The sequence below is a fragment of the Acomys russatus genome, chromosome 26, assembly GCF_903995435.1.
Source record: "Acomys russatus chromosome 26, mAcoRus1.1, whole genome shotgun sequence".
NCBI lineage: Eukaryota > Metazoa > Chordata > Mammalia > Rodentia > Muridae > Acomys > Acomys russatus.
The window spans coordinates 13,432,527-13,459,710 of record NC_067162.1 but is presented as its reverse complement, the minus strand read 5'-3'; positions in this window follow the sequence as shown (position 1 = coordinate 13,459,710).

The window sequence follows — 27,184 nt, the reverse complement described above, 5'->3', positions numbered from 1 at the left end:
CAAGTTTCAGGGATAGTTGTATTTTTATTTATTTATTTATTTATTTATTTATTATTATTTTTTTTTTTAAAGAAACACTAGCAATCTGAATGTCTATATGAAATGTGCTGATGTTTTAAATTGGCCAATGAGCCCGTTGCAAGATATATCTGTGAATGGGGTCTGGTGTCTGTGCCACCTCTGTGAGACCTCTGGTTTCAACTAACCCTTTAAAACAAAGTACCACACAACTTTAACCTTTGCACACTATCAGAAGGCTTCCTTTCAGAGCCAGGCATGGGGCCCAGAGAGCAAGTGGGATTCAGTCCCAGGATGCAGACTGACAACCTGAATGTCACCCTGCAGATAGAGCAAGCAACTTCCCCAATTGGGACCTCACAGCTGCCTTAAAGAACTGTTTGAGGGAGATTGCTCTGTGGCTGGGGGATACCTGCCCTGCCATAACTCAGTGCAGCAAGTGTAGCAAGCGGTGCAAGAAATGTCAGCTCTCATTAGCCTGCATATAAATCTGTCGCTGCGAGAAGCGGGATTGAGGGACGACGGGAAAATGCTAGGAAGTGGAAACATATGTTGTTCACGCAAAAAGCATCTCCACAATGGGTGTCCTTCTCCACTGCGGAGGCACCTGGAACCCGGAGGCATTGTTGCGCCTTGTGTGGCCGCCTCCTCCGCCGCCGCCTCCCCTCCCCCGCTCTTCTGTAGCAGGAAGCTGAGGCTTCATCATTCCTGGTAGGAGGTTCTGCTAAGTGTTCGCTGACACAGCTGAACAGTCGCAGAATGTCATAAAGAGTAAATGACTTGATAATGCAAAACAGTAATTAGGATGTGGTGCATGTTGACGCTATTTACATATTTTAACACCCTGATATTAACGAGTCTTCCTGATACTACACAAATGAGCCAGCCTTTATGCAATTCATCCCCTGATGGCCCAGATAGGCAGGCCTCCCAGAAGAGGCAAATATCTCCGCCCTCTCTTCTCTCCTTATTTGGTATCTGTATTCCTGGAAGGGCCCTGGGGAAGGGCAGGTAAACGGTTAGTGCAATTCTTTCCTCAGGACGTGAAGTGTGGCTGGTACTGGAGGGAACTGGGATGAGGAGAGGTCTGCACTGGGTGAAGAATCTCTGCTGGCTGTAGAAAGGGGCTAGGGCGGTGGTCTGTGGATAAAGTGTGTGTCAAGAAGCTCCTAAGATGATAGAAAGATGCATGAAGGTAGATGGTAGGTGCCTGCGTCAGTTAGCAGTTTCCATGGAGAAAATACTCCCGCTATGGCCAAGTTTCCAGTTCGCTGAACAGGGTTGGAAAGAGGTACAGGTTACTGACCCTCAGGAGCCATTCTGTCTGGTGCACCTTTAATTAGGTGGAAGGTCATTGTTTACACAGCCCCAGTCACCGCCTTGCCCCCCATCTGCACAGAAAGAGAGAGGCCAGGCAGGGCTGCCCCTCCACAACTACTCTCTGTGGCAGACATTTTTCAAGTTGCCAGGACCCAGATCTTTAATTGCGCAAAAACCGTCTGACTGAAGAGCTGGCACGAAATCAACAAATCTATCGCCCCCCAGTATGCAAAAGGGGAGACTGAAGCCCAAAGTGGGGGATAATCTGTACAAGGATGCACAGCAGTCTGGCAGGGTCTGGGGCCTGGAACTCAATTTGTGTTTCTAACAAAATGCTTTCTGCACCATGACCCTATCCTAAGCATATTTTCCTGACTTCTGCCCTACAGTTCTTTGTACCTGAAGATCTCTTCTGCTTCTAGTCCTGGGTGTGATGTGAGTTTGTGTGTGTGTGTGTGTGAGTGTGTGTGTGTGTGTGTGTGAGTGTGTGTGTGTGTGTGAGTGTGTGTGTGTGTTTGTGTGATGGGAGGCAGGCCAGCAGGCTCCCAAAGCCCTGTGTGGTGTGCTGATGGTGGTTGCCAGGTAACAGGAAGACAACATGGCAGGGAGCCTGCCTTGGCAGATATGGACAAATGGGCGCAGCAGGGAATGCAAGAAAGGATGGAGCTACCTGGTATGGAGGTCCTGAGTCAGAAATGGGAATACAACCTGAGGCAGCCAGGAATGACGTTACAGCTCAAAGGAACCTTGAAGGATTGCCAGCCCATGCCCTTGTGTACTTAGTAGGAAAACTAAGATCACAATCCGACAGGCCTGAGGTCGGTTATCCTATGAGCTGGTGGCAGAGGCAGGGCTGCTGGAAGTGAAGGCAGAGGACCTGGGGATTTCCACTGAACCCCACTGAGTGTGATGGCAGGCTCCTGAGGTAGAAGCAACCCAGGGGCCAAGTGCAGACCGTGACCGGCAACCTCCATGGCTGTGTCTGCAGAAAGCTCTGTGGAGCTGGCCCTACTAACCAGCCCCCCCCCAACCTCCCTCATCTCCCCCAAGCCCCCCCTCATCAAGCAGCCTGGGAAAGGGCCACAGAGCAGGGAGAAACTGATGAGAAGGAAGGAGGCTGACGTCATGGGGTCACTCAGTTGAACAGATGGCAGGCAGATATTGGTTTTAACTCACACATGGTTGAGTAAATAATGTTTAAGTTTTTCTTGCCAGCCTGGGGAGCCGAGCAGACCGCGCAGGGTAGAGGTACCTCCACCTCCTGCCCACTTCATCTGCTGTTCCCGGGGTTTTCATTTCCTACCCTGTTTGTGCTTTACAGCACGGCTGGCTGGTCAGGAAGCCTGTGCCCTTGGAGGCAGGAGTGTGTGCAGAACGCAGAGGGAGGGTGCGGGCAGGGAGCAGGCCAATACTGTACAGCAATATTGCAGTGTGTGCCTGGGTGGCATCTGCCAGGCAAAATCACTGTCAAGGGTGTCACAGGCACCTTGCCTAGGGCACTGGCGGAATTTTAATCATTCCTAGCCAAAAACAAAAAACCAAAAAATAAATAAATAAATAACCAAAAAACAAACAAACAACAACAAAAAAAACCTCATAAGACAACAACAGACCCCTTGGTCTTCCCCATCAATAAGATCACTTATCAGTGAATGGGCCCACTGATCAAAGACCTGGCTCTGATGAAGCTTCCAGGCTGAGCTCCTGAGTTCTGATCATGCCCCTCAGCCTCCCATTGGCACTGGGTACTTCCCCTAATGCCCGCAAGCCTTGATTTCCCCAAGGGTCTAATAAGGATGTTGGCCTTGGCCTGACTTCCATCATACGGAAGAAATGTCTGAATGAGTGATGCCTGCATGAATGGGACCTGGGGAGTGGGGAGCCACTCAGAGGCTGGTTTTCCATCCCTGGTTGACTAGCTGTCCTGATACAGGAAGAAAAAAAAAAAGAAAGAAAGAAACAGGGCTCAGGAGCCACACAGAGGACCTCCAGTCTGAGGGAACAGAGAAGGGGCCACAATTACAGGAACACCCGAGGTAGAGACGAGAGAGGGCTCTGGTCTGGTGTGAGAATGTTTCTCTTGGTCTACTCAAGATCTAAAGCTGGCTTGGTAGCCTCTGGGCCTCAGCTTTTCCACCTGTCAAATGGACATTATAACAGCTACTTTGCTGAGATGCAGGGAGGGTAAATTCCAGAACACGGTTGCTTGACTCACCACAAAGACTCAACATGGAACATTGTCATAGTTAACAAATTGCCATGTCAGAGCTAGCCCAAGATGCTGGCAGGGCACAGACAAAATGACCCATTCCAGACTCAGGGCAAGGCCAGGGGGCAGTTCTGGGATGAACCTTGAAGAAGAAATTAAGAAACAACTTAGAGAAAGCAAGTTAAGGCAGCCACAAGGACATGTGGAAGACAGTCTTGGGTTAAGAAGGAAGTGCCAGGCAGATGGAGCTCCATGCTGCCTCTGGTCCTCAGAAGGGTCAGGCTGTCAGTATGGACGGCCTTGTAGAGTCTACCAGTGACTGCCACGGCCCCTGCGCACGGCCGCTGCGCATGGACAGCAGCTGTAGTTCCCAGCACAGGAACGAATGCACTCCCCACCTTTGAGCACTGAAACCTTGGTGGAAAATCATTTTCCTATATACAAAATATAGCTTCCCCTCCCCCCCACCCCAACTTTTAAACATATAAAAGCCATTCTGACTTCTTGGCTCATACAAAAATAGAGAGCAGGCTGGATTTGGTCTCAGGCCATGGCTGACTAATGCAGAGTAACAATGGAAGCATGGGAGCTCATAGTGATGGTTGATGCCCTGCCCGGACAATCCCTGGGTCCCAGGACTTAATCCTGAGCACACTGATTTAGGTACAGCAGCAGGGGTACTTTGTGAGGTAAGGTCTGGCTTGAAATCGGCATGAAGAGAAAACTGGGTATTCAAAAGCCTCCATAGACCAAGGATTCACCCAAAGGTGGGCTGAAGTTTAGGAACGGTGAGGACAGAAGGGCACCCATGTGCCTAAAGCATGGTGCTTGGTAGAGGGGAGCAACTGTCTGGAAGAGAGAAGGCACATCCAGTAACAGGTGTAGTGGAAGCTTGCCTTTGCATGGAAACCACAAGTGATTAATTCACTCACCGTGGAACTGGCCTTGGCTTGATTGAAGGGGAATATTTGAAAAGGGATTCACTATGTAAATACCTTTTGTGATTCCTTTTAACATGTAGGCACAAAGGAGGGAATGCATCAATGCTCGCTGAAATGCCAACTCCCGGCCATTATTATCCCCTGAGTGTAATGAGTCTCTGTCTTCTCAAAGGACAGAGCTGGGGCGTCTCTGGCGTGGAATTCCACACACAGCGCGTGCTTTCTCCCATGCTTGTGAGGAGGCGCTTCCTAGTCACTAGGCAACCACGCCACCCTCCCCTATATACTGAGTCTCCTAACATCTGCCCTTGGCCTAGGTGGTGGAGGTAGGGGGTGGGGGATGTAACCAAAACACAGTCATGGAAGAGACTTAATCCAAACAGAACCATTCAGGTAGGCAGTCTCGAAGTTAATGCTGTCAGGACAGGGGTGACATGGACCCTTGTGCCTTCACTGGGGGGTGGGGGGTCACCTCAGTGACCAGCTGCTTTACATTCAATTTCATTGAATTTAGAAAATTCATTGAGACAAAATTGCATAGGGCTAGGTGTGGCGTGAAAATTGAGGTAGGCAGATCTAAAGTTCAGTACAAATCTGAACTATATAGCAAGACCTTGGTCACACCACACACACACACACACACACAGAGACACACAGACACACAGACACACACACACACACACACACACACACACTTCTTTTAAAGCTATCAAAAGCTTTTTCCTCATATTGCTGAGCAGATGAGTGGAATTTGTCCACATAGGAATCTGAGACCCTTCTCTTCCCGACACAGGCCCTGCACAAATCCCACTTCAGCACATACCCCAAACCACCTACGAGGCACATGCATGCAGACCTTCATATTCACACAACACGTGAAACACACGCCCACCCAAGAACACTCACCATGCAACTCAGAAGCACACCAGTTCAGGCACTATAATATTACCCACACAGACATGCTGCACATGGAGTGTGAGTGCTGCAGGCTGGCGCACAGCCTCTCGTGGTTCGGGGTGCCCACAGCCATCCTGGCTTCGCTAGAGAGCCATCATTCACCAGTGCTGTTTCTTTGCCAGTCTGCAGCAGGTGCCAGCTGCCTAATTTCAATCAATTAACTTCTACTTAAAAGCATTAAGTTTCTTAATGCCGCTGCGCTAGGCCGATTGTATAGTGCATCGGAAATGTGGAGGAGACATAGCACTCAAATTTGCCTCCCCGGGGAACAGAGCCCCCCATGAGGCAGTAGCGCTATTTCAGAAACTTCTGAAGGCAGGCCAAGCAGAAGAGGAGGAGGAGGAGAGAGAGCATTTATCTCAGGGACTCGGGTGGGGCTCAGTATGACTTTCTGTGTAGCAGTATGGGGTTGGAGGGGCAGGAGGAAGTAAGATGAATTCTAAAAGGAAGCCCCCGCCCGGGGAGGCAAAGGAGTGTGTGGGGGCTTGAGAGGAAGTTGGTGGACTGCGTGTGGGAGAGGAACACAGGCTGCGTGGAGGCTTTGGGGGCTCTGCTCTCCAACTCCACAGCTCCAGGCAGTCTCCAGATAGGACGTGGTCCCCAACTTCAGATAACCTATATTTTCCATCATTGTCCTCTCTGGTCTGTTGGGCCCCACACCCTGTCTTGCCCACCTCCCCTGCCTTGCTCACAGGTCGGCCATGCTGTACTTGGAGATGTCCTGGGATCACATTCACCTTCTCCTGCCTCAGGGCTGAGGCTCCTGGCCAGCCCAGACCCGCTTCCTCCTCTAAGGAGTACACCCCAAGCTCCCTGTAGCATCATCTTAGTCCTGTTCTCACTTATTTGTCTCCCAGCTAAAAAGTTCAAACCCCATCTGTCTGTCCACTGTGAAGGCCCAGTGTGTGTCACAGTGCCTGCATATAGTAGGCATCTCCCGAGCTTCTTGACATGCCAAACTCTTTCTTCCGTGCTTGAATCTGAAGTGAAAACCAGTTTCCCACTTCCTGTCCTTATTGAAGAAAAAGTCTCTTCATGGCCTTCGTGACTTTTCGTTCTGACGGAGTGACTCTTACCTCCCTCTGCAAGCACGTGCCGCCTGTGCCTGCTCTGAGCCTATCACTCCTGTACCACCATCCACAAAACACCCTCACCCTCCAGTGTACACCCTCAGGCTCGAGTTTCTCCTTCTAGAAAGCCTTCCCTGACCTCTTTCCCCTTCAGGAATGGCTTATGTCTCCATAAGCCCGGTAGCTTGGACACTTCTCTCTGAAGCTCTCATGTCAACTGGTCTCTGGACTTCCCTGGGATTCTCTCAGCAGCCCTGAGCCAGAGCGAGATCTGTGCAAGGTCTAAGGAAGGCTGTTACGGCTCTGATGGTTGGTCAGGTTTGGGCCTGGGCTCTTCCCAACAAGCAGCAACAACTGGAAAGCCATCTCCGTTGTCTAATATACATTCAAGCAAGTTGCCACTTCCTGGCAAATGCCACTTAAGAACACAGGGTACTGGAAAACCAGAAGGGGTTTCCTGTGTGCAGGAAGCAGAGGCAGGCATGATGACCGAGTCGGGTGGATGGACCTGGGGGTTGTACATTCTTAGCCTTGCCAACATGGCCTCCTTGAGCAAGCAGGCTCCTTCATGAAGCTTCATTTCCTTTACGGGAATGGAGTAAGTAGCTCCCATCTCTCCATCCAGGATTTTGGGGTAAGAGTTACTGCCGTGCTGGACAGTGCTTGGACTGGCCTCCTATGCAGTGAGTAACCAGTGGATGGGAGTATGTCTTCTGTGGCTAAAGAGGCAGGAAATGCCCACCTTTCTTTTCTTTGCACCTGACTCAGCAGCAGCAAGGAGGCCGCCCCATTCTCTCCTTTCCACTCATTCCTCCAAACCTGAGCCAGGTTGGGGGGGGGGGGTCTCCTCAAGCAGCTGCAGAAGTGTGTGCCCTACGAGCATTCTCTCCCAGGCTTCCACCCCCACTCATCCTACCAATCAGGCCACATGGCCATCCTCTCTGCCCGAGGAGCCTGGCTGTGCAGCAGCCTCACAGCACACGCAGGGCTCACACATGCTCACCTGGTAGCCTGGCACGCAGGCCTGTGTGCTGCCGTGGCCAAGTGCTCACTCCCGGACATGGTAAGGCCAGTGTGTAAGCCAGCAGATGGCAGAAGGTGGGGGCCAGGCAGGGGCCAGAGCTCCTGCTGGTGCTGAAGGTGAGGGCTGGGCGGAGGGAAGGAAGCTCGGCAGGCAGGCAAGAGATGCTGTAATGATTTGTCTGTGGAGTCCTGTACTGTGGATCCTGGATGGGCTTTCCCTCGGCCCTGGTCATGATATTGAGGTTGTCAAAGGTTGAACTGAAGCTTACAGGTGAAAATGACTAAGATGGAGAGTGCAGAGATGCCATATTTTGTTTCCAGGCCTAAAATCAGTTATGTTGTGTGAATATGCTTTTTGTTTTGTTTTGTTTTAATCCCAGGTGTGGAATATGGGGCTGCTTCAGATTGACCACAGAAACTATGGGTTTTTGTTTGTTTGTTTTCTTCCTCTCACATTCCAGGAGAGGCGTGATTTTGCCAGCTGAGGACTGGAATTCTAGCAAGGATAGCTTACATTTGGAATTCTAGGGACTCTTCAGAGGGCATATACTGCTAATGCCCCAGAGGAGCTCTGGTGAATGCTGCATCCTCTGCTGCTGCCCCTTCAGATACTGGTCCTTGCTCATAACTTTCGCAATTGCTGGATTGCTCGTTTGCTGTTTGCTGGATTGATAGTTGCTGGTATTCTGACCACAAAGATTGGACTTGCCCCCAAGGAATCTGACACCCCTAATCAACAGGGAATAGCCTAAAAGGTCTAATGTTCTTTCTCACCTATTAGTGTTAGGGAGCTGGAAGGGATTGGGGTGAAGAAGGGTGGACAATACAAGAACCCAATTAAAAAAAAAAAAAAAAAGCCTGGTCACAAGTGACATCTAACATGGAACTAGGCAGAATGGGAAATCTGATTACTAATGCAGCTACGTTCTCTTCCACTTTGCTCCCAGAGGGACTTCTTCTTCTTCTTCTTCTTCTTCTTCTTCTTCTTCTTCTTCTTCTTCTTCTTCTTCTTCTTCTTCTTCTTCTCCTTCTTCTTCTTCTTCTTCTTTTTCGTCTTCTTCTTCTTCTTCTTCTTCTTCTTCTTCCTCTTCCTCTTCTTCCTGTATTCTATCTTAAAAAGGTTTGAAGAATGGCTGAACAGTTTGAAAAATTGCAAGTAGAAATGAAGGTATCTGAGGAAAAAAATGGGTGAAAAGGTTGTAGAGTTGACTAGACAACTGGAAAAGCTACAGGTAGAGATGGAAGCACTTAGCACCAGAAAAGAGAGAACAAAAGGGCCCAGACCCAGTGACTAAGCAAAAGAACAGCATCATCCGGCAAGATGGAGACAGATCACAGCCCTGCCTGGCATTCCTGTGCACTTTTGGTTTCAACTGCCTGTTGTACAGCTGGGACGACAGGGAGGCAGTGCAGGGTGACAGGGTTAAAAAACAAACAAACAAACAAACAAAAACAAAAAAACAGCCTCTTTCAAGAGAAAGGGTTAATCTCAAACTAATTGCGTCACCAGGGGAGGGGTGGCCTAAGATTACAAATCACCATCAATTTTCCCAGTAATTGTTCAGTATCTGCTGATGGTGCTTATCATTATTATGATGAGATGGGTAGATAGGTAGATAGATAGATAGATAGATAGATAGATAGATAGATAGATAGATAGATAGATGGGATAGAATGATAGATCTGGGGCATTTTAAAGAGGCTATTGTTTGTTTCCTACAGAAAGCACTTCCCTTTTATTAAACAAATATTAAGTAGCTGGGCTACCCAAAATAGAATTATTCCCCAAGACTCTAAATGTCTGGTAACAGCTGTGCTGGGGGCCAGTCAGTAGTTACAATTGATAATGTGGTGAAAGGAGGAAGTCACAAATATTAAGTAGTGAAATAGAGCACTGAGAATGAATATTGTTAAATATCAAGTGCTTGGTGAAGGGCGGTACTCTGATTTACAAGGACAGATTTGATATGATGAAGCTATTATGGAAGTGTTGCTTGGTGCCTTTAAGAGCTTAGGATAAAGTTGAGGAGCCCAGGAAAAGGTCCACTTCATTTACTAAGATGTACAAGACTCTGGAGAAGCTTTTGTAGACGTTTTGCAAAGATTAGTTTCATCTGTGAACAAAGCTGTATCAGGCAGGTGTTGATAGAGACCTTGGCATTTGAGAATGCGAATGCTGAGTGTAAACGAGTTGTAAGGCCACAAGCATCTCGTAAGCATCATGCCAACATCATAGGGCAAGCTATACCTAGAGGTCTCAGATATCAAAATGACCATTGCTTTAATTATGGCGAATTTTGCCATTTACAATGAAATTATGGCCACGCTGCTAAAAGTCTCAGATCTCAAAATTCCCAGTGCGATAACTGTGAGAAATACAGTCCTTTTCCCAGAGAAGGGAACAAGCTCTTTCGGATGCCAGTGGGTTCTCAGAAAGAAGACCTAGGCTTCCAGGGGTTTGTAGATGCTGTGGCAAGTGATATCATTGGACCAATGAATGCAGGTCCAAGAAAGATATTCAAGGTAATCTCTTGCAGTGGTCAGGAAGCAAAATGAGGGAGGTGGCTGCCAGCTCAAGCCCCATAGCAAAAAAAAAAAAAAAAAAAAGAACCATTTTCCTCTGGTCAGCCAGGAGCTACCAATCAGGCAAAACAAACTACAACTAAATACTGCTGATCTCATGCACACTACTGAAGGCAGTGCTGCTCTAGATTTGGTCACAGATAAACCTCTTGCCATATCCCTCAAAATTCACTGTTATCAAATAACCACCGGCATTTATGGTCCTTTGCCTTCAGGATCAGTAGGAATGAGCTTGGGAAAAAGTAGATTAACTTCCCAAAGATTCATTGTGCATTTAGGTACTATAGATGAAGAATTGTGTTACAGTTTGGCTATACAGTCCAAATGGGCTTGTAAAAGTTGACAGATGCCTTTCACCTGCTCAAGAATAGAGCAGAAAATTCTCTTTAGTGGATTTGTGCACACTGCATATTTCATACATGTGTTAATGCAGAAATGTATGTTACCTTAAAAGTTTGTGTTTTCAGAGCAAAAAGACCAGATACCAACGAAGGCAAAGCAAGTAGTCCAGGCGATCCAGCCTCATGAACTGTCTCAGTTGCTGTTTCCTCAAATTTGCCTCTAGGACAACGTCAAAGCAGCTATCCCAATTGGTCCAGCTTCACAGACTGTTTCAGTCAGGACTTCAGTTGAGCCCTAAACTTTCCTATCCCACAGAGCCTGAACAACATGTGAAACAGCCAGCTCTCCTAGGACTTAACCAACATCCCAATTTTCCTAGGGACACCAAAAGATGTCTTCACCCCAAGACAGCAGGAAGCAATTTTAAGAACATGACACTCTCATTCCCAATAGGTGGGGTGAATAGTTTTTGGTCATTCAGTGGGTTAAGGATATGTGTTGCCATTTAGAGGGTTGGTTACAAATTACTGGTCTTGGACAGGGAGAAACAAAGTAAAGGAGGTAAGATTCAGAGATCTCTTTCTCTCTCTTCCCTCTAGTCTTCTTTCTCTCCTATCTAGAGTTATGGAAGTAGGGGGAAAGGAAATGAAAAGACAAAAGGGGCGGATATGGGGATATAAGGACAAAGAGAATAGATTATTGTATCTTTTTTATGAGAAAAGTAGGGTGTATTATTCTATCTCTTTTTAGACTAGAAAACAAGTCTCAAATGTTTTACAGTGGTATAGACTATTGTATACTGATGGATTGCTGCAACATACTGTATATATGTTTCAATTCTTGTTAAGGTATTATACATATGCAACTCATTTAAAAGTAATATAAAGTTTTAGTTATTGAAAGCTACTATTGCAAACTGTTTAACATAATTAAGAATTAGTTACCTATACATAATCAAACTTGTAGCCTTGTTAGGTACTAGTTTAATTAATTACAGAAATAAGCTTTATTTAGCCTCCTGTATAGGTTTTTGAAGTTAAGCAGAAAGCAAATAGCTAGAAACAAGCAACATTCATTCACTTATATATGCTGAGATAGGTAGGTGGTCCTCAAACACTTCAGAGCTCTACAGAATATGGCATTTAAGATGTTTTAATAACAAAAGACTTTTCTGACAGAGACACACATTAGTTTGACTCAAACGTGGCAAAGCTGACCACTAGGGAAAAAAATTGTCCTTACATTGACTGCTGACAGCATTCTGTCTGAACTGTGGACAGGAAAGGAGGACACTGAGAAGCCTACTGGCCAACCTTGCACAGACAAGGTAGGCCAGTCCGTCAAAATTCCTGCTTTGCTTTTCCAAGCACCCTTGGAAAGTCTGTCCAATATTCTGGGTCTGTCAGCCAAAGATTGGATGCCCCAATGATACAAAGGAACCTTGGGTGACTGCCTGGGCAACCAGCAGTCTCTATCATTTCTATATAGTTTTGAACGCTGCTTATTGTGCAGTTTCTTTTTACTCAGGTAAAAATGTCTTTTTCAGGTCTCTAATAGGGTTAAAGACTAGATAGTTATAGTCTTACGGTTTTCTTTATTATCAGATACAAAATAAATCTTATAAAAGAGGTATGTATTTGTAAAGACACTAAAAGCTTAAGTTGCGAAGCATCTAAGAAAGTGTTTTAGGGTCTAAGAAGATGTTTTAAAGGTGGTAAATACAAGATATGATAAGAAAGTGATTTAAGTACAAAACTTTGGAGTCACCACGATAGGATACATAGTGGAGTTCATTCTCAAAGGTCGCCAAAAACAAATGGACTGGACATTGTAAATATCATTCCTACTTGATAGTTCTCATAATTGTTCCTATGGTATATAGTGTATTGATGTTAGAAAAAAGACCATCGTTGGACTAAAAGGAGAAACTGTAGTGAGAATTTTGGCTTCTAAAAAAACCCAGTTATGTTATGTGAATATGTTTTTGTTTTAATTTCAGGTGTGGGATATGGGGATGCTTCAGATTGACCACAGCAGCTAACTATGATTTGTCTTGTGCTCCAGGATGGGTGTGATTTTTTTCCAGATAAGGATAGTTTACATTTGTAATTCTGAGGGCTCTTCAGAGGGTATATAATGCTAGAGTCCAGAGGAGCTCTGGCATCTGCTGCTACCCCTGCTGCTGCTGCTGCCCTTTCTGCTTCTGGTCCCATCTTCTTCTGCCACTGCTGCTTTTGTTATTGCTGGATTACTAGATTGCTGTTTTCTGGGTTGCTGGTTGCTGGTATTCTGACAACAAAGATTGGGTTTGCCCCCAAGGAACCTGATACCCCTAATCAGTAGGAAGTACTCCAAAGAGGTCTATGCTGCTTTTCCCTCTGACCTTTTTTGCCTACCTAGTGTTGGGGTGGTAGTGTAAAGGATTAGGGTAGAGAAGGGTGGAAGACATAAGAACCCAATAAAGTAACCGAAAAGCCTGGTTACAGGAAACTGGAGCTCCAGGAGTTGGCCCCAGCTCTGCCACGGGACCAGCTTGCTTCATTCTATCAAAGCCTTGGCTGGTGCCCTGGGATGAGAAGAGCAGTTACAGTGTTGGCATTGTGGCGATGGTTAAGATGATTACTCAGAAGTACCTGACTTTAACAAACTGAAGGGTGCTTGGAAAAGAAATGGTGAGATCAGCCCATGTGCCTTAAGCAAAGAATAAGGCAATACAAAGGTCAGGGACATGGAAGAGCAGGCTACAATGAGCAGAGCCTGGGGAGTTTAATGATAGAGGGAGAGGATTCTCAGGGGCCAGTTAACAATGGGACCTTGAGCTCCAGAGCTGACCTCCCGGATCCCAGCCATGGGGCTGTTAGAAAGTCTGGGTACCACTGTCTTCACTGCAAGAACGGAGTGAGGTGTGTTCTTAGCCTTAGACCAGAGAATGGTGCGAGAACAGCAGCCCAGATCTCAGGAACCCTACGATGTTTTAAAGCTGTCATCATCACAAGAGGGTGCAGAAACCAAAACCTACCATCCTCAGGAAACTGCCCTAGTGTGAAACGTAGCAAGCGCCATAGTTACGATCAATGCTACACTAGTTTGGTCCTCAGAATCCTCTACTGCATTGGAAAGGATGGATTGGCTGCTATTTCCCCTTCACAGGTTAAAAAAAAAAAATATGGAGGCCACGTTGTATCAGATACTCCCCACATAGTTTGAAGTTTGGACACCGACTCTGAAGTCCTAGTTGTACACCTCATCCCCCATCACTGAGGCTGCTCTTGGCCATGGCTAACCCATCCCCTAACACTAGTAGTAGAGGACTGGCACCCAGCAGCCTGCTAGACTTCTCCTCTCCAGGGGAGGCCAGTGTTCCTTCCTACCCAACATCTGCCCCTTCTCCATGTAGTTCCTAGTTCATGCTGCTCCAGCCCCTCTGGCCTCCTTGATGTCCCTCAAAGTCCAAATTCATTTTCTATCTAGCTCTTCCCAGCTCAAGGCTTTTTTTTTTTTTTTTTTTTTTTTTTTTTTTTTCCTCCATCATTGTAACCAAAATGGCTATAGGGCAGGATTCTTTATTGTGGCTTATGGTTTCAGAGAGGTCAGTGTCCACAGTCTCCTGGCCCCGCCCAGTGGGACTGAGACTCACGGCAGTGGGAGCCTATGGTGGGCATTGTTATTCACTTCTTGGCAGACAGAGATCAGAGAAGAAATGTTGGAGTTTGTGAAAAGTTCTCTGTTGCCCCCCCCCTTTTTTTTAATTTTCCATGGACTACCAGCTCATGGGATGCCAATGCCCACATTCAGGATGGATGTACATCCCTGCTAATTCCCCCCTAGAGGTGTGTCTACCCCATCTAGCTCACAGGTGATTCTGGGAGTCACTGAAAATCAAAGCCAACCATCCCACCGCCCCTTCTGCCTAGGAGACGTTCTGCAGTATCTCATGGTCAGCTCTTCATTGATGCCTTACCTGGCAACCGTTACTTGGAGTGCCTCAAGTAGGTTTCTTTCTTCTTTAGAGCTGAAAGGACCTTGCTGGTCTAGTCCCCTGGCCTTTTGGCTGCCTGCACAAGAAATGGGGCCAGCCCATAGCCACATGGACCTGCAGGCTGAGCATGCTGTTTGCAAGCACCTGATGCAGTGCCCGGCCTGAATCTTTCTTTAGATACTCAAGGAACAGAGACCACAGGTATGGGACACCCCAATCCTAGCCTAGCCAAGGATCCCCAGGGATTTAATGGATGGAACCTTTCAGAAGCCAGTTGCCAGTCCTGCTACTTCCTGTTTTCTCTGACAACAGAGGAGCACACACTGGGTCAGTGCGACCTGTTGTGGCAGCAAGCTCCCTTCCAGTTTGAGTTGTCATTGAATCCTTGTTTGTCCTCTGCAGGGTGCCCCAAACTCCAGGTACAAAGTCCCCCAATGGCCAGGGCTACAGTCTCTGCCTGGAGCTCCTACTCCATGGCCCACAGAAGCACCAGCAAGAAGGTTCCCCACTGATGTTTCCAGGGATCCCCTCCAGGCCCAGGCTCCAAATTACAAAACTGCCTTTTTGGAAACAGAACAAGGGGTCTTTGGAGATGCCAGAGTCCTGGAGAGAAGGATTCCTTACGCTCCCAAGTGTCCAGTTCACACAGCGAGGCAAGCTTGATGTGGGCAGCATAGCATGGGCCTGCCCTGTTCTAACTGCATCCCAAGTTCCCTAGTCATGGCTCTCTCAGTCTCTGGCCCAGGGAACCACATTTTATTCTATTTTGGATGTTTTCTTCATCCTTTGATTCTCTTCCCTCCATGTTTCTCCTTTGTTTCAGAGTGACCCTGCTAAAAAGTATAGGTCTAATGAGAGGCTGTGCGATATCTAGACCCTGGACTAAACCTCAGTTTTCCTCACTGTTAAGTGGGAACGATAGTGCCTACTTTTCCTCACGGGCCTGTTTGTGGTACCTTAACGTGACAACACGTGAATCAGGACCTCACACAGAAAAAAAGAACCTAACGCATTTCTGTGGCTGCTGTTGCTACTTTCAACTAAGGAATGGATATTTACTAAACTAAATTCAACCCCAAATCTCAGTGGCTAAGACAGCGAAGGTGTGCTTCTTGATCACGTCCCAGTTTCTTGCTGGTGTCATTTCTAGAGTGACTGGGTGATCAAGACTCCTTTCACAGCCTCAGAATCTCATTGACTCATTTGTTGAAAGAAGAAACAAGAAGCCAAGCACCCACCCTTGATTCATTTGCTGGAGCTGTGTCACATGGTCTTGCCTAGCTACAGAGAATTCTGGGAAATGTAGTCCATCTGCTTGTTGGGGTGGGGTGGATAATTTGTTTCAGCTTATTAGCCCCTCACCTTCGTTATCAATGCTGTCCTGGCATCTAGGAAGCAAAAGACAGGAAGGATCCAGGGTCCTGCTTATCCCCGTCAAAGGCTCCAATGGCCTCTAGGTCTCCCACTAGGCCACACCTCCCAATAGTGCCCCAGGCTAGGGGCTAAGAACTTTTAAGTGATATTCCAGATTCAATTCAGGGAGATGGTTGGGCCTGGAAGGGACTATGGTGAACCCAGGACACATACATTGGCTGAAAAGGCAGCAGTTATCCCAATCCCAACTAACCTAAGAGTCAATGTGACCCAAGCAACAGACTGGAATTTTTAGGTGCATGTTTCCAGTTCTTTGTATGTAAATTTAACATTGCTTAAGACACAGTGAGCTAAACAAAACAAAATAAAACAACAACAACACAACCACACACAAAAAGACAGTTGGAGAACTCTCATAGGGTGGGCAACACAGAACACCTGTTGTAAAAGCCACACCAACTCCCAGCTTTCAGCTGTGTCAATGGATGGAGTTGAAAGACACAGGCATAGCCATTTCATTGGCACCAGCCTCTAAAGCAGTGGTTCCCAGCCTTCCTGATGCTGCAAGCCTTCACACAGCTCCTCGTGTTGTGGTGACCCTCCCTTCCCCCCCCCACCATAAAATTATTTTCGTTGCTACTTCATAACTGTAAACTTAGCACTGTTCTGAATTGTGATGTAAATATTTTTTGGAGATAGAGGTTTGCCACAGAGGTCATGACCCACAGGTTGAGAACCACTGCCTGGGAATGTTCAGACGAAAATGACAAGTATTTCCCTTAGTTCCTTCCCTTACCCCTCCAGTTTCTATGACTTGTCTTCATCCTGGAATACATGTGCATGTGGTTTTTGGAGGTGGTTAGCAGGGTGCTTGGAACTGACTTCTGTAGCTATAGCTATGGACGCTGAGGGAACACAGGCTCTGCAATCAGCAAGCCAAGGACTGAGGCCCAGCATCTCAAGCTAACCCAAAAGCCAGCAGGCTCAAGAGTCAAGGATGGATGGATGGGGTTCTTCTTGGGCGCCGAGGGCCAGAAAAGACTCACATCCCAGACGAAGGTGAGTTGGTGGGAGGGTTCCCCTCACTTAACTTTCTTGTTTATTAGCTGTCAGCTGATTGCTGGAAGCCATCCAGCTGCTTTGCTGGACCTACCGCCTCTAGCAAGGTTTTAGTCACAAAGTTCCCTCACAGCCACGCCCACAACAGTTTGCCTCAATCGCTGTCTAGTTGTCTGGAGAGTCACAGCCCAGACAAGTTGACACAGAAACCAACCAACCAACTAGACTTTACCTTCTAGTCCTCTGAAGACGGAGATGGTGTGTTTCGGCCGACTGTTCTGAACTCCATTCACCACCAATGTGCTCTGTGACACACCACACACACACACACACACACCCGGCCCCAGGTCAGTCCCCCACGTCCACAGCCATGAAGTAAGTGAACTAAATCTCATGTCCTATAAGGCCTATTCCCACTTAGCAGCTTCTGCCTTGGAACAAGAAAGGGCCACGGTTACCAGACACATCGCTGTGGCTTTATTGAGTAATTTGTAGAAAAGCTCCAAGAATAATTTATTCACCCAGTGGTGTGAGACGAGGGAGAGAAAATCAATAGCACAGTGTCTCAGTCATTTTTAATTTTCTAAACCGTGAAGAGATCGTATTCCGTTTCAGAGTACTTGCAAGTGACTCAGTCGGCTCTGTGTCTTTATGGCCCACTTTCAAGAGTGCCTGGAGAGATTCATTTGGGGCCCAGAAAACCCTCAGCTCCATAGAAAGTGCAGGAAGGGGCCTCCTGAGTGGGAGGGGCCACATCCCCCAGGCTTCTCCTGATGGCTGGGAGGGGCTTCGGAAGGAAAGCTGCACTCTGCCTTATATCAGCTAAGTCATGCTGAAAAGAAATTTAAAGGCTTCTTCTCTCAAATTCAATCACTACCTCTTCAGAAACACAAAGCTGTTGTGTGGCCCCTCCTCCTCCATGAAGGTTATGCACGGGCCAACACCTTGCTCAGTTTGCTGGTTGACTGCAACGTGCAGAGGCTCTCTACAGAGACTGTTTGCTGTATGTCACCCAGCCTGAAGGGAGAAGTCTGGTTGCTTTATTTTCTGTCCCCACCCCCTACCCTGCCCCCACCTCCCCACCCCCACTCCCAATCCCCCACAAGCTGGCTGGGAAACAAACAGGCCTTTCATTCAAGAGGTGAGCACCAGCTCTCACATTCACAAGCAGGTTGGAGTAGGAGCCTCTTCAAGCCTCAGTGGTCTCATCTGTATAATGGGTTGGGTTTTATCTACTTCCTCAGTGGAAGTCAAGGGTCTCGTAAATTACCATCTCGGCTACTAGATGCTGGGGTTATGAGCTATAGGAGTCGACTCTCGCTGCTTGACAGAAATCAATCCACCGGAAGCTTATAGTCCCCAAGACTCTGGCACCAAGACTAGACAGGGCCAGGGCAGGCCAGTCAGTCAGGGCTGAGGCAGGCTAGTCAGTCAGGGGTGAGGCAGGCTAGTCAGTCAGGGGTGAGGCAGGCTAGTCAGTCAGGGCCAAGGCAGGCTAGTCAGTCAGGGGTGAGGCAGGCTAGTCAGTCAGGGGTGAGGCAGGCTAGTCAGTCAGGGCCAAGGCAGGCTAGTCAGTCAGGGCCGAGCCAGGCTCTTGTGCAACTATCGTACCTGTTAAGTCTCAGCTCCAGCTTTGGCACTTTCCTCCATGGTGTTGGTCTGTCATTTCCTGAACTCTGACCTGTTGAGCTTTGGTGGTAGAGGTCACTATGCCCCCCCCCCATTGTTGCTGGTTCTCCAGCTTCCTTCCCTCTGCTTAATTTCTAAGGGCATCCGCCACTGGGTTTAGGGTCCACCCTAATGTCCATGATGATATCATCTTAAGACCCTTTGCCCAGTCACATCTCCAAACTCCCTTTCTTCAAATAAGGTCACGCCTGCAGCTTCTAGATAGACATATATTCTTTTTGGAGGGAGACACCATTTGACTCACTACAAACAGCAACATTAGCAACATTACCACTCACCTTCAGAATTACTAGGAAAAAAACCCAAGCCCATACAGCTTCTTCTATCCAAGGCCTCTCCAGAAATCTCAGCAACCTAACACATGTCAGAGGGAGCATGTGGCCGGTCCAGGTTTCCATGGAGAAAATGCCAGGCGAGAATCCAGTCCTGCTGACATGGGATCATCCATCAATGCTCCAAGAACAATCATCCTGGGCTCCTGAGCAGCTCCTATTACAGTCGCTCTACCCTCCATCCCCACCAGTGTCATCTTGTTCTCAAGGGAGGGACAGCAACACCATACTCTCAGTACCAAACCTGGCCCAGGATGCCCCCGGGATAGGGTATGTGGGCATGCAGCTCATTTCTTTTTTTTCATCTCCCAACTATTTTTACCTCCAGAGATCCAGGGAGCTTCAGGGATGCTGTGCCACACTGATGACCCATTTCTCACCGCTCCTCAGAACCAGAGCTTTCAGCTCCATTTCCTGGGAACAGTGCTGCACATGGCAGGCAAGATTTCCTCTTTACCCTCAAGGACTGGGTTTTCTAACCCTCGGTGGTGGTTCCTCTATATTGCTAGTCTGATTGGACTGAGAGGCACTTAGATAGCTAAATCACACCTCTAGGTGTGCCTGTGATTGTGCACCAAAGACATTTAGATCATGTAGGCTTGGACCTACACCATGGATTGGTCCTTTGATAGGTTTATAGGCAGTAATGCCATTATGGTGAAGTGGTTAGAGGGGGTGTGGCCTCAATGGAGGATGTAGGTCACTAAGGCACAGCTTTGGGCTATCTCTTTTTGTCCTGGCCCTTTCCTGTGTCTTCTTTTCTGTTTCTGGGCAAACATGATGTCAGCTGCTATGACCCATCATGCCCCTCCCTGCCAAAATATGCTGAATGAGCCTTCTGAAACCATGAGCCAAAACCAAGCCTCTCTTCCTATCAAGTGCTGGCATCAGGAGTGTTGCCACGGCAACGAGAAGGGTGCTTCATACAGCTGCTTTCCCCAGACACTGAGTCACAGCCACTCCTCCTAAGGGAAGCTGCTGTGTGAGGCTAGGGCAGCCATACCTAGTGTTTGGGAGATGAGAGAGAACACTTCGAACAACCCCAGGGGGTCTGACGGCTCTGAATAGAGAGAGGAAATCCCCCAAGTTCCATCTCTGGTGGCTGATTATATGTTATTATGTGAAAAATCAGATAGCAAAATAGCACAAAGACTGCCATCCTATTTCAAAGCAAACTGATGTGGATCTCAGAATGAAGCCCATTAGGTGATTTACAGCAGTTGTCCCTAGGCAGTGAGATTATGGACTATTTTTATCTCCACCATTTTCTTATCTGCATTGTCTCAGTGGTCTCCAGTAAGCATGCTCTCAACAGGGGGCGCTCTTCTAAAGGGTCATTTCAGGGATCCCTGCATTGGCTATTTTGCTCCTGCATTGTCCTGAGGCAATATCTCATAAATATTACAGGGAACGAGTCCAACTGCACTAATTAACTCCCAGAGACATAGCACACCCGCCCGCCCCACCCTCACAGCCCCCCCCCCAACCCTGAAGCCACTCAAAGTTCTGAGCCACCTCATGGCAGATGTGGGAAGAGAAGGTAGGAAAAGTTCAAGGCAGGATGCAGATGAACAGGAGAAAAGCGGAGGCGCGTGGCTGGCTGCAATTCTGGTTAGAAAGTGTCGCGTTGCAAGCCAACACAAAACCACTGGGGCAGAAAGGGCGATTGATGTCAGAGGCACATAGAGACATCATCTCAGGTGACAGGATGGGGTCACAGCTGGGTCTCAGGGCCAACTGGGCTAGGGCACTTCCCCCACTCTTCTCTCAGTGTGCCTTGTGTTAGTTAGCTGTCTTCTTCCCTGCCAGGGCTCCAGGTTCTTAGAGTCTCAGCCCCTGCCACTAGTGAAAGGCTCAACTGTTCTTCGTAGGTCCAGTGTTCAAAACGTATCCCAAGTAAGGGGACAACTAGATGGCCTGGAATCTGGTGTTCAACCCTAGACCTGTCAGCACAGCCAGGACAGCTGAGTCTCAGAGCCACACCTGGGAGGGAGGCAGAGAGAGTCCAGAGAAGCAACATTGTTTGCTTAGCTCTTGAATTGATTTCTCATGTCTGAAAAGCAACTTTGGCTCTGATCTCTGCTGAGCTCCTTTTCCGCAGGCTCTTTGGCCTTTACAAGCACCCGTATGCAGTGGCATCATCACCCCAATTATCAAAAGAGGTTGAGACTCTGACAAGTCAAGTAAATTGCTCGAGTCAAGACCAACAGAGCCACAGTTTAAATCCATTTTTTTTTATCAAAGTATATTTGCTTTCTTATACCATGTTGTGTCTTAATTTAAGAGGCATTTGGAGAAGTCTAACGGTATGCAAAATCCTGAAAATACTCTCTAGAATCCACTTAGGGGGTCTCCCTCATCCTTTAGACAGTGTACAAGCAGAAACAGCTACACACCAGGTACAGGGGCCACACAGTACTCCTCAAGTGCTGACTGTGCGCTGTACTCAGTGCTAAACATTTTCAGATTGATCCTCCAGGCGTGTCTATCTGACGCCACAGCTGTTAGGGGTGCTCATTTGCATTTCAGTCAACTAAGGTGAAATAACATCCTAAAAAGCAACTACCTTTCAAAAGTGCTCATAATTCCACGTGGTGACTAGTTGTCACGTTAGAACGCCCAGATAGGGGACAGTACAACGGCCACAGAAGGTTCTGCTAGTTGTCACTGACCCGGAAGCACTGGGCTTCCGGGTTTGCTTTCCATTCCCAGTCCGTTCCCTGCAATACCTACCTGAGACCCGGCGGGATCTCAATGGTTATGTGAACAAATGACTGACCGAATGACCATCGTCGCAGATAAGTTAGATGAAATTACGTGTTCAATTAGAACTTCCTGCAAAACGCACAAAGTGCAAGAGGCAGTGTGCGATGCCAGGTTCCCCTGAAGGTAGCACGCATTCAGGTGTCGTTGGAGTAGGGGAGGTACAGAGCCACATAATAACCGCTTTGCCCTGGGCAAAACGTCCTTTTCATTCAAATGTCTATTTTCGAACACTCGGCAACCCTAGAAAACGAGACCATTAACCTCGTTTTATAGATAAGGAAATAGGATTTTAAAAGGCCACGCAAACCGCTTTATAATCACAGAGTTAAGTACATTTTGAAACCTTCTCTGCCCATGCCATCACTCCGCCAAGGCTGCATTGCCGTTTCCTCCCTGTGCCCCCTCAAACAGCTGCGCTTCTGGCATAGTTTTCAGATTCCGGGTGAACTTGACTCTCTTCCGTCAAGCGGGCAGATGTTTTGTTGCCTTTCAGTTCCCCCAAGCCCAAACAACTCCATCACACCTGGCCCAAAGGTGAGTCTCTTCACAGGTCTGCCGCGCCTTACCGAGGAAAATGATGACTCTTTTGCGCCCCCTTGTGTCCAGGTGAGGCATGGGCTGAGACAAACAGGGCGGCCCTTTTGCGACTGCAACCTGGTGGTCTTGCTGTGCGGCTCTACCCTTCTAGCACACAGGGCTTGGAGTGATTAGCAGGTTTGCAGGGCCTTTGCGGCTCATTAGCTAAGTGTGCGCTTTCACCCAAATTACCTTTCCATCAAGGGCTCTCATCTTTTAAGTTTCTAGAGTGCTGCTTTGTGGAATAACGCTTTTCTTACTTGTTTATTTATTGCCTATATTTGATTAAAGCATATTGTATTATCAGGAGCTCCCCTCCCCCCCAAAGGTCACTTTCCACAGGCTCAATTTAATTAACGAGTGCTGACTTGAAGATGAGACAAAAGGTCTTCCTTAGCCAATCTGAGCCCAAATAAAATCATATTAACATTTCACCTTTTGTTCCTGTGTAAGAAAAGCCTTTGGTACTTTGTATCAAAAGCTATTGAAATCACTATGAAGAAAAGAAAGAACAGGAGACAGCAATGAGTCGGGACCCACCCTCCCTGACCTAGCAGGAAAGAAAGAGGAAGAGAAAGAAGAGGAGACAAAGAAAGAAAAGACAGCCGAAGGGAAGGGATGAGCAGGGAAGCAGGGCACACAGCACTAGACTAATTTAAAGTCAGTCAGGGAAGGAGCCCAGGCTGGAAGCCTCCTGCAGGCCTCGTGTGTGTCATGTTTGCCTATCTGCCTCCCACTGCCCCTGGAAAGACGTCTGGTACTGGGCAGCAACTCCAGTGTTTGTCAAATATTAATAACAACCCAAGCAAGCGGATCCATTCGAGTCTTTCCTCAGCGCACTCTGGATGCAGAAGCAAGTACCTGCTGCTCCCGTGTGACCCTGAGCGGCTTCATCTGCAAGCAGGAGGACAAGGTGCCTTCCCTGCCTCCCTGGCGGGGGGGGGGGGGGGGGAGCTTTGAGGACAAGAATGCAAAGGTTGGGGCACAGCAGCAGCGGCACACCCACCTTTGAGGGCGCCTTCTGCAGGCACCTCCAGAGTCCGAGCCACAAGGCCATCACCTACTCATGCCCTTCACCTACACAGATGAAAAAAAACAAAAGAAGTGAAAGCAAGCAAGGAGACTACTGTCGCTTGAGCAGAGGAAGAGGAGAGGACCGGAGAAACCCCGGATATGAGAAACGATGCCATCTCTATTACCTGAGGAGAAAATGCGGCTAGGCAGTGTACTTCAACCTCTCAAACGCCTGTCAAATCGCCTGGAATCCTCATGGCTGGGAATAAATAGCATGTGACACAGGAGAAGCCCCCCCGCCCCCCCGCAAAGGGTAAAGGTCACCAGGTGTGAGTGCTGTAAGGAAGAGTTTATTAGAGCCCTGGCAGGTGACTCTCCCCCACGGACTTAGGGCTTGTCAACAGAGTTCCCTTCCCAGTGATCTGCCCAGGTGGCCAGACAGCCTCCCTCCCCTCCCCCCAGTTCTACTAGAGACAGCGGAAGGAGGCTAATTACAGATGTGTCTTCTGTCTGCAAGAGGGACATGAAGTGCCTTCCTAAGGTCGCGTGTGATGGTGTCTACAGGATGGGAAAGCTGACTCCCCCTGGCTAGGAGCTAGCAAGGATGCCCCGACAGACCAGCCTTCCAGCCTGTCCTGCTCTCCCACCCCAGAGGGGCAGAGCAGAGACCTGGTGATTCCATGTGTCTGCATCCTAAGGCCACCAGCTTCCACGTGAATTGTTTGGTCCAAATCCAGCAATCAGACAATCTGTGCTTATAAAAGACAAATGCTCTGCCTGTCATTGTTGTGCTGGGCCAACGGCAAAATGCCCGATCTCTATCTCCCTGAAGGCAGGTCCTGGGGGCCTCCCCCTCCCCCCGGGGGTCTCCACAGCTCTCTGCTCTTCTTCTGCCTCCTTGTTCATGGCAGCATGCCATCTCCATCCTCTCTCCTGCTGTGGTCATCTTCACTTATCGTCAACATCCTGACAAGACAGTCTGCATGTTTTTTTTTTTTTTTATGAAGACATAATTTTGTTTTTCTTAGCCTATGTTAATTTCACAAAGCAACTGGTTTCCTCGTGGCATTTCCACGCACATACACAATGTGCTGCCGTCTTACTTTCCGACCATGGCACTCTCCGGGCCTCTTCCTTCTTCCCCTAACACCCCTTCCAGTTTCATTTTTGCTGATTTGTCTGCTTTCATCTAGATTCCACATATGAGAGAAGACGACCGCCTTTGAGTCTGGCCTATTCTGCTCAACCGTGACACTCTTCAGTGCATGGAAAAACAAAACAAAACAAAACAAAACAAAACAAAAACCATGTCCGGGATCTTTAAGGGTGAAGGAACTGTACATCAAAACTACACTGGAAATCTGTCATGCCAATCAGAACAAGAGGAAAGAATAATCTTGCACACTGATGCCGGAGACAGAAACTGAGGCAGCCAGTATGAAGTCAGTTTGGAAAAAATGCTTAATGATTGACAAATGGAACTACCCCATGAGCTGGCTCTCCCACCCTCCGGGGATATGCCCAGTCAGGAGAGACTTTAGCACACCACTTCATGCTCTTTGTGACTCTGTCTCAACAGCTGAGATGTAGACCCAGTCCAGGTGCTATGGGTTTTGTTTTGTTTGTTTTTTGTCTATTTGTATATTTTGGGAGGTTCATTGCCTCTGAATACAGACATGATAATTCCGATACAGAAGTTTCCATCCTCTGGTCCAGAGACTTCTGGGAGAAGTTGCTTGTGGGAGAATTTCATCTCTATTGCAGAGGAATAGAACAAAGCACAAAGGAAGGTGTATGGCATTCATAGGCAATTGCTTTGTACATGCTGTAAATATTTAAATATTTCTTTCTTTTTTGTTTGTTTATTTGGTTGGTTTTTCTTTTTCTTTTATTTTTTATTTATTTATTTTTTTGGTTTTTTTTTTTTTGTTGTTTTTTTTTTTTTTGTTTGTTTGTTTGTTTTTTGGTTGGTTTTTCAAGAGAGGGTTTCTATGTGTAGCCTTGGCTGTCCTGGACTCACTTTGTAGACCAGGAGAGGCCTCCCGAGTGCTGGGATTAAAGGCGTGTGCCACTACTGCCTGGCTAAATATTTATTTCTTAATGAAAATATAATTAACATCATTTCCCCCTTGCTCATTCTTCCTCAACCCCTTCCATACAACCTCCCCACGCTAACACACACTCTCTCTCTCTCTCAAAGTCATGGCCTTTGTTTCTTTGTTGTTACATGCATGCATACACATACATATCCATAGTTATTTCTAAATATATAAACACAATCTGCTCATTCCAATTAATGTTACTTGTATTATATTTTCAGGGCTGATCATTTGATTCTAGATAATGAAAGGGTGAGATCTTCCCTGGGGAAGACTATTTCTCCCCTTTCTGCATTTCTTAGTTGCATATAGCTCTTTGTCTAGGGTTAAGGCTCCATGAGATCTCCCCGCATGCCACGGTATCCATGTCTATTTGTATTACCATTGTTCAAGTCTTGTTTAGGAAGCTATGTTGATGAGATTTCATGGGTGTAGCATCTCTGACATTTCTAGGGAGACATAGCAAACATAGTCTCATAGCAAACTCCCTGTTCCTTTAGCTCTTATAATCTGTCAGTCCCCTGAGTCTTAGAGGCTGGAGGAGTATTGCAGATGTACCTGTTGAGACTAGGAACCATAAAGCTACTTGTTTCTGCATTTTGATTGGTTGTGGTTTGCTGTGATGGTCTCCATTTATTGAAAGGAGGCATTTCTTTGATGAGGGCTGAGACCCAGACTCATCTGTGGATAATAAGGATAAACATATAGAAAGCAGTTAGGAATTATGACAAGTTAGTCAAGGGGTGGTTGTGAGTTCTCCAAGATCCATGTCTTCACTAGCCCCAAGCAGTTGGCTATGTTTCCATCTTATTGAGCAAATCTTAAGTCCAGTTAGAGAGCTGCTGGTTACTACCAAGGTATGTGTACCACTATTGCACGTTTAGGGGCTGTCCTGACAGGCTGGTTGCTGTTTTAGTTCATAGGCGTCATAGCTGGGTGGGACTAGCAGTGCCTTCCCTATCTTGGATGCTTGTGCAGAGCCTCCTGGCATCATGAAAGCTAGTCCTCACAGGGGAGGCGTTCCAATCAGATTATCTCAGAACCTCTAGGCTCTGTGTCTGAAGAATATAGTGTCTTCAGCAACAGGGACTTAACTCCGATTGCTGGGAGTGAACCAAGGACAACAACAATAGCCTATATTCTAGACGTCTCTTGGATAACCCTGACCAACCACTGAAAAGGGGGCTTTTCATACTTAGTGTTGGAATTATAAATATTTCTTTAGTAAAAGGTGAAAGATTTATACGATCTGAAGAATGAACAGGACATTCTCCACAGTTGAGTGGACAGTGGGGTCTGACTTTCACACGAACTCTGGCGCCCCATATGTGACCATGTCCCCTGGATGGGGAGGCCTGGTGGCACTCAGAGGAAGGATAGCAGGCTACCAAGAAGAGACTAGATACCCTATGAGCAGATACAGGGGGAAGAGGTCCCCCTCAGTCACAGTCATAGGGGAAGGGAGTAAGGGGAAAATGGGAGGGAGGGAGGAATGGGAGGATACAAGGGATGGGATAACAATTGAGATGTAATATGAATAAATTAATAAAATATTAAAAAAATAATAAATAAATATTTCTTTACTACCTGCTATATGTTCAGTCCAAGTCTGGGCATTTGGGATGCATCAGTAAACACAGATCTTGACCCCTGTCCTAGAGAGCTTGAGATTCTACAGGAGGGATTAATAAAGAAGCAGTAGACAGAAGGGCAAGTAATGCAGCATATTACACAGCAAGAGACGCCATGATGAGAAAGGATAAGCAAGATCTAGGGATCTGAAGTATGAGGAACAGGAGGCATCCATCCTGAGTGCTGTCGAACAAGAGGAGG